This window comes from Aptenodytes forsteri, unplaced genomic scaffold (assembly GCF_000699145.1).
Source record: "Aptenodytes forsteri isolate BGI_AS27 unplaced genomic scaffold, ASM69914v1 Scaffold124, whole genome shotgun sequence".
In the NCBI taxonomy this organism is placed as follows: domain Eukaryota; kingdom Metazoa; phylum Chordata; class Aves; order Sphenisciformes; family Spheniscidae; genus Aptenodytes; species Aptenodytes forsteri.
Window position 1 is genome coordinate 603,894 of NW_008794230.1, and position 7,421 is coordinate 611,314.

General features: G+C 42.1%; 1 long non-coding RNA gene across 1 annotated transcript in view; it reads right to left on the reverse strand.

Annotated features, from left to right (window-relative positions):
• Positions 1 to 6,143: 6,143 nt before the first annotated feature.
• The window catches only part of LOC103904329, a 4,504-nt gene continuing 3,226 nt past the window's right edge, over positions 6,144 to 7,421 (reverse strand). Inside the window, exon 2 of the long non-coding RNA XR_002086279.1 lies at positions 6,144 to 6,358. This is a non-coding gene — a long non-coding RNA (uncharacterized LOC103904329). The remainder of the gene's footprint in view (positions 6,359 to 7,421) is intronic.

Consider the following 7,421-nt stretch of genomic DNA (forward strand, 5'->3'; position numbering starts at 1 on the left):
GGAGTGAGCGGGCGGCTGTGGTACTAAGTTGCCGACTGAGGTTAAACCACAACACGTGTATCAGCGAGGGAAGCTGCAGAGCCATGGTCATGTGGTGCCCCTCCCAAGTGCCAAACCCCGTCCCCTGAGGCTGGGTCACATATGACTGCACCAGACGTACCTACACTGCAGAGGTCCAGTTCCCATAGTCATACACAGAAAGCTGACCTGAGCTTCTCTGCACCCACAACATGCTGAGTCTGTGAAATGGATTAAGATCCACCCACAAATAGTAGAAAGGTACCTATATGTGTAAGAGGTTTCAGGATTGTGGCTTTGTAGGTAACAAGACTGTTTCTAACGACATGTTAGACACATGTTTCTAACAAGACATGTTTCTAACCCTTATGACAGTGAGATGTCAGTGCTATTTGTAAAAGTAACTGTAATGAAAATAGGAGTAATAAATGTGACCTTACTACTGCCACCTACAATAATGCTGCATGTTTGTGTCTGGTTTTCTCTAAACGTTTGTTAGTAGACTATTCAAATCCGAAAATGGATGATAAAGAAGTTATACTGTGGTCTCTTAAAACAGTCCCCATTGTCTAAATCGAGGTCTGTTTGTTTTTTTCTCCATCATATTTACTAACCAGTCCCAATTTCTGAAAATGTACTTGGTGCATTGGTTGAACCATTTGCGTAAGCTTATTTGAAGGTATGCTCCCTTTACCGATTTGCTCTTCAATATGAGCTGGACTCAATAGCCATTAGAAGTCTTTGTATTTATTACAAAGGTAACAGGATTGGGCCATATAGGAGAAATGTATGTCTAAGTCACTGTCCTGGTTTCGGCAGGGATAGAGTTAATTTCCTTCCTAGTAGCTGGTACAGTGCTGTGTTTTGGATTTAGGGTGAGAACAATGTTGATAACACACCGATGTTTTAGTTGTTGCTAGGTAATGCTTACACTAGTCAAGGACTTTTCAGCTTCCCATGCTCTACCGACTGAGAAGGCTGGAGGTGCACAAGAAGCTGGGAGGGGGCACAGCCAAAAGCTGACCCCAACTGGCCAAAGGGACATTCCATACCATGTGACGTCATGCTCAGTATATAAAGCTGGGGGAAGAAGAAGGAAGGGGGGGACGTTTGGAGTGATGGCGTTTCTCTTCCCAAGTAACCGTTACATGTGATGGAGCCCTGCTTTGCTGGAGATGGCTGAACACCTGCCTGCCGATGGGAAGTAGTGAATGAATTCCTTGTTTTGCTTTGCTTGCGTGCGTGGCTTTTGCTTTACCTATTAAACTGTCTTTACCTCTACCCACGAGTCTTTCTCACTTTACCCTTCCGATTCTCTCCCCCATCCCACCGGGGGGGGAGTGAGCGAGCGGCTGCGTGGGGATTAGTTGCCGACTGAGATTAAACCACGACAGTCACACAGTCCCACTGCTTCTACCCAGTTAAAGTTACTGATGCTTTATGAAAAAAGAGGTTGCGTAGGTCAGTGGGTCATTAGTGGGACTGAATTTCAAGAGACCTGGATTCTGTATTTAGCTTAGCCATTGACCTTCCTAGACAAGCCATACCATCGATCTGTGCCTCTTCTACCTAATAATATGTGCTGCCTTGTTTATTTGGATTCCAAGCTTTTCCTAATAGGTCCTGTCTCCTACTGGATTTACGTAGCATCTAGCATAGGGAGACTAAAATGCTAGCTAAGTCCAGCAGGCACATCTGTAATATAAATGTGTAAAAAGAAAAGGAAGGGGAAAAAAAGAAGTAACAAAAATAACAGTGAATATTCTTGTTCATATACAATTATCTTTTCTGCTGGAGGGAAAAAAAAAAGTGAATTTGTATAAAGAAATTAGATTAAAGCAACTCCAAAGATGAAAAGAATGGAAAAAGAATTGGGGGAATATATTAAATAAACCCACAAAATAATTACCTACTGTCCTTTAAACATTCAGTAGACAGAGAGCCTTTTACAGATGGAGGTTTAAGAGGAGCCCAGGACCACACAGCAGGAGAAAGACAGAGTTAGAAACGGGCCAGATTTCCCATCCCAAGCACTGGGGTATCATAACAATCCCACAACGAAAAACTATGTAACTGATGAGTATAGGATGACTAGGGGGAAAACTGAGGAAGGAAAGCCTGTGTGTGCTCTTCAAAATAATTTTGCTTAAAACCACATGTCAGGTTGTTGTTCCTAGGACAAAGAGTGCACTTTGATTACAGATATGCACAGCAGAGCCCTCCAGTGACATGTACATCACCATGCAGAAACTAAACAACAACGCCATCATGAATATCATCTACAGATTTTATTTCTTCAAACGCTCTCACTGTTGGTATGTTAAAACAGCTTATTTCTGCCTCGCTGCACACAGGAAAACCCCATTCCATAACAGAAACAGAGAATGGGGTTAAAAAAGGGGATCTGTGGCTTCTGTTCTCTGCTGTATTCCAGTAAAGTTCTCCTTTGAATTAGCAGGTCAAATTTAGTTACTGCTTGTTTTTGTCCAACCCCAACTCTAGTCCTAGATACAGCAGCATGCTGTACTCAGCCTGCACTGAGTTCCTAAAACTGCATACGTTCCATTGCAAAATGATCTAGTGATCATTGTCTCTACCGACACATTACACTTGTAAATTGTTTACATTATAAGGCTATTGTGAAAGTAGTTTGAGACAACTGATCTGTAGTGACGAAAAATACTTCTATAACATTCAAATCCTTTAGCACCCTTCAAACATTCCAAAAACCAAAGGACACTAATTGTGTAGGCACAGCTTCAAGCTTAAAAACCTTTTTATGCAAGAAATTAAGTCTTCATCAAGAAAATAACTGTTGAAATCTTAATATCTTTCAATGACAGCCACATTTGAAGAGCAATTTTATAGCATAATGATCCTTGTTGCATAATTTGGACAGGCTTTTGTTCTCATTTTAATTTCCCATACACAGCTTGCTTTACCATCTCTCCTTCCCACACCGATTGAAAGGGAGAGATCAAAAGTCAGGAGAGAAAACATCAAGATTTGGGTCTGGAGTTAAACTTCCAAAGATTTCAGAACAGCTGCTGCTTCAAACATGCTATGGCATATCTGACTAAAGCCTTGGGTGCCTCATATAACACTTGGGCAGCTGCATTCCACCTCAGATCCCACTGTAGGCACAAGTCCAGAACAGCAACTTTAAAACCCCCACTCAGCTTCCACCCAGGACTAGAAGTATCTAAACTTTCTGCTCTTTGATTTTTATATTCTCAAGGCATCTCGAATATGAACCTGCCCAGAATATGTGCCAGAAGAAGAGGCATTTTTTTCCATTCTACTTCACCTCATACCAAAGGTTGTCTGAAATCTAGAAATTAGTTTCTTAGTCTAAACCTTCCTCCAGTAATGATCTGATGGGCTTCCTCAAAATAGGCCCATAGATCTGGGTAGACTATAAAATGGAGTTTCAGATTCTTGCTTTATTATCAGTGTAGCTGGAGAGGTTTATACCCATCTTTTATACAATTTCATAACAGTTACAGCATTTGCCAAGGAATGCAATTTTCAGTTTTTTGTGCCCAAGAGAGTCAAACACACATCATTCTCCCATTAGAAAAACTGTCTAACCATCAGTTGTTACCCTTAGTATGTCAATTGCTGGATTATGATATACAAGAGGTCAGACTAGACAATCTAAGAGTCATTTCTGGCTTTAAACTCTATGATAATCTATGAAAACAAATGTGTTGCCATATATAAATAAATAAATAAATAAATACGGCATTTTGCCTCTGAGTCACTACGTTCACAACGTGACAACAATTTGCTAAGGCAACAATGAAAAACTAAAATCTTGTCCTTCTGGAATATTGTGACAAGTTCTGTGACACAAAACATGATGCTTTGTGTCCATCTAACTTTTGCCTTGGGGTCTGCCCAAGTCAATGCCTTTGTAGTTTCAACTGACAGGATTTCAGCAGGTGAGCTGAGTCCTACATATAGTGTATGAAGCACTTCTGATCTCAAGTATTCTATAAATGTGGAGTAATGTAAGACAAATCTTAATTTCCTTTCCATGTACAGAATTATACCAGTCTGAAGCTTTTATTTCCTCCCAAGGAAGTTTTATTAACCCTTAAACTCTAGAAACATAGGTCTTCAGAATGAATGCGTTGTCTCAGTAATACATTCTCAGCATGATTACTTCAATGGATCAAAACCGTATCTCTTCAGAGAAGAAACCTGTACTGGGTTTGCATGGCAAGGTTTTGGTAGCAGGGGGCTATAGGGGTGGCTTCTGTGAGAAGCTGCTAGAAGCTTCCCCTGTGTCCCATAGAGCCAATGCCAGCCGGCTCCAAGATGGACCCACCACTGGCCAAGGCCGAGTCCATCAGCAACGGTGGTAGCGCCTCTGGGATAACATATTTAAGAAGGGCAAAAAGTTGCTGTGCAACAGCAACTGCAGTCAGAGAGAGGAGTGAGAATATGTGAGAGAAACAACTCTGCAGACACCAAGGTCAGTGAAGAAGGAGGGGGAGGAGGTGCTCCAGGTGCTGGAGCAGATATTCCCCTGCAGCCCGTGGTGAAGACCATGGTGAGGCAGGCTTGTCCCCCTGCAGCGCATGGAGGTTAACGGTGGAGCAGATATGCATGTGCCCAAAGGAGGCTGTGACCCCATGGAGAGCCCACGCTGCAGCAGGCTCTTGGCAGGACCTGTGGACCCGTGGAGGGAGGAGCCCACGCTGGAGCAGCTTTGCTGGCAGGACCTGTGACCCCATGGGGGACCCACGCTGGAGCAGTCTGTTCCTGAAGGACTGCATCGTGTGGAAAGGACCCACGCTGGAGCAGTTTGTGAAGAACTGCAGCCCGTGGGAAGGATCCATGTTGGAGAAGTTCACGGAGGACTGTCTCCGGTGGGAGGGACCCCACACTGGAGCAGGGGAAGAGTGTGAGGAGGAAGGAGCGGCAGAGTCAATGTGTGATGAACTGACCACAACCCCCATTCCCCGTCCCCCTGTGCTGCTCGGGGGGAGGAGGTAGAGGAAATCGGGAGTGAAGTTGAGCCCAGGAAGAAGGGAAAGGTGGGGGGGGGAAGGTGTTTTAAGATTTGGTTTTATTTCTCATTACCCTACTCTGATTTGATTGGTAATAAATTAATTTTCCCGAGTTGAGTCTGGTTTGCCCGTGACAGTAATTGGTGAGTGCTCTCTCCCTGTCCTTATCTCAACCCATGAGCCTTTTGCTGTATTTTCTCTCCCCTGTCCAGCTGAGGAGGGGAGTGATAGAGCGGCTTTGGTGGGCACCTGGCATCCAGCCAGCATCAACCCACCACAAAACCATACTGCCTTTGGTTCATTTTTCAAGCTAACTAGGCAATGCGTCCATATCTTTCCAACTGAAGTGGGAACTGGGAAGATACATCTCTTGGGTACACATATAACAGACATAAGATACCTGAAAGTCTTACGCAAAAGCAGAAAAATACACAACCCATCACTCTTTCCTGAGAGTGAATGAGAAATCATTTCTTCACATTGCAAATACTGACAAAATTGTTCAGTGACTCAACTCCATTAATAACCTCATAGAGCCTAGCAACTGCTTCCCTTACAGCTCAAGTCAGTGTCACACAATTGTATTCTAAAATAGTGGTTACCCAAATAAACTGAATTCTTGACACAGAGAGTTTTTAAAAACCCAGATTTTGCCTTGGATATAAAATTTCCAACCCTTCAATGAAGTAACTATTTATTATTTCAAAATTAAAGTATCCTACCAGAAACATTCCATAATCCTCTAAACTCAGTCTCTACTTACATAGAGTTGAGAAAAGGAAATTAAAATTCCTATTACCAGTATCATCCCTAAGTTCTAGGATTCACAAGATATTAGAGGGAGCCAGTTGATGAAAAAAATCAGTTTCTCCTTTACCTAACAAGAAGTTTATGAAAGGGATGTGCTGAAAAAAGAGCTTGTATTAAGTAGAGTTTAAAAAGAAAATGGAGGGTGAGAAGTGAGAGGAAGAGATTTTTTTTTTCTTCTGAGTGCCACTATAGACCCTTGATTCAGACCTGGTTAGAGGAAACTATTATGGTTTGGGGTTTTTTTGTCTGATAGCAGCATTAAATCTATGGTACTGCATCCTTCTTCCCTTTTTTCTCTTTTTTTTCCCTCTGAAAGGGAGATGATTACCATTTTGCTCTGCCCTGAAGATCTTGCTTGAGACTGAATAAGCTATTGTTGTCCCTGCGTTTAGAGAACAAGCAGACTTGCAATAGACGCCTTGAAAACTTGCTGGGGAAGTCTGCAATCTTTGCTGATGCGGGAAGAGGTGCAGCAGCAGCTAAGACCCAGATTTCCAAATAAGCTTGTATCGCTGCAAGATATAAACAAACAAAAGCATTTCTGTACAGTAGTGCAGGGTAACTGTCATTATCCTACCTATATCCTTAAACCAGGTTTGTAGATAATAGCTCTTGTAAGAACAACTGGTATAGGTGGGAAAAAACCCAGCTAAGCCTTTAAGCACTTGGGCTCTTTTTCAAGTCTAAACCAAAAATACTGGGTATAAAAGCTACCCCCTCCCCACAAAAACCAAACCAAACCAAAACAAGCCATCCAAAACAAAAGTTAGAAACGATTTTAAATTGTTATTAGATAAATCTATCACGCCAGGATTTCAAACTGGGTTTGCTTTGTATACCTTGAAAGTAAAAGTAAAAAGTAAAAACCTAAACATAGAATTGCTATCCTATAGATAGCAATAGAATAGAAGAGACTGCTATGAGTATCTTCCCTAAGAAATGGAGCGCTCTAGGAAAATTGAATGGGGGTAAAAGATTATCCACCCTGAGGCTACTTATCCTGAATTATCGATATTGCCTAGGACGTCAACAAAGCACTGACTGCTTTTTCTATCTACTATAGGCTACTATTTGTAGAACTACTAAAACTTTTAAGGTTTTTTTCTAGTATTGTTAAAGAAAAGCATGCTTTCCAGGACAGCGGCCTGAATTCTGGGAAATCTTTCCTGGGCTTTTGGATGTATTTATGTACTTGGGTCCTCCCCTGGATTCCCAGTTGTCATACACATATGTTAAGGTGGAAATATGCATCATCAACCTCCGTGTTCGCTTTAGCCTCCTTTTACCTTTCAGATTTCTGTTAAATAAACCTTATTTAAACTGGAGAATGCAACTCCTGCCTCTCCATTTTGACTCTTCTTTCTGGGTACCTCTGTTCTTTTGTCCTGGTTTCAGCAGGGATAGAGTTAATTTCCTTTTTAGTAGCTGGTACAGTGTTTTGGATTTAGGATGAGAACAAAGTTGATAACGCACCCATGTTTTAGTTGTTGCTAGGTAATGCTTACACTAGTCAAGGACTTTTCAGCTTCCCATGCTCTACCGACTGAGAAGGCTGAAGGTGCACAAGAAGCTGGG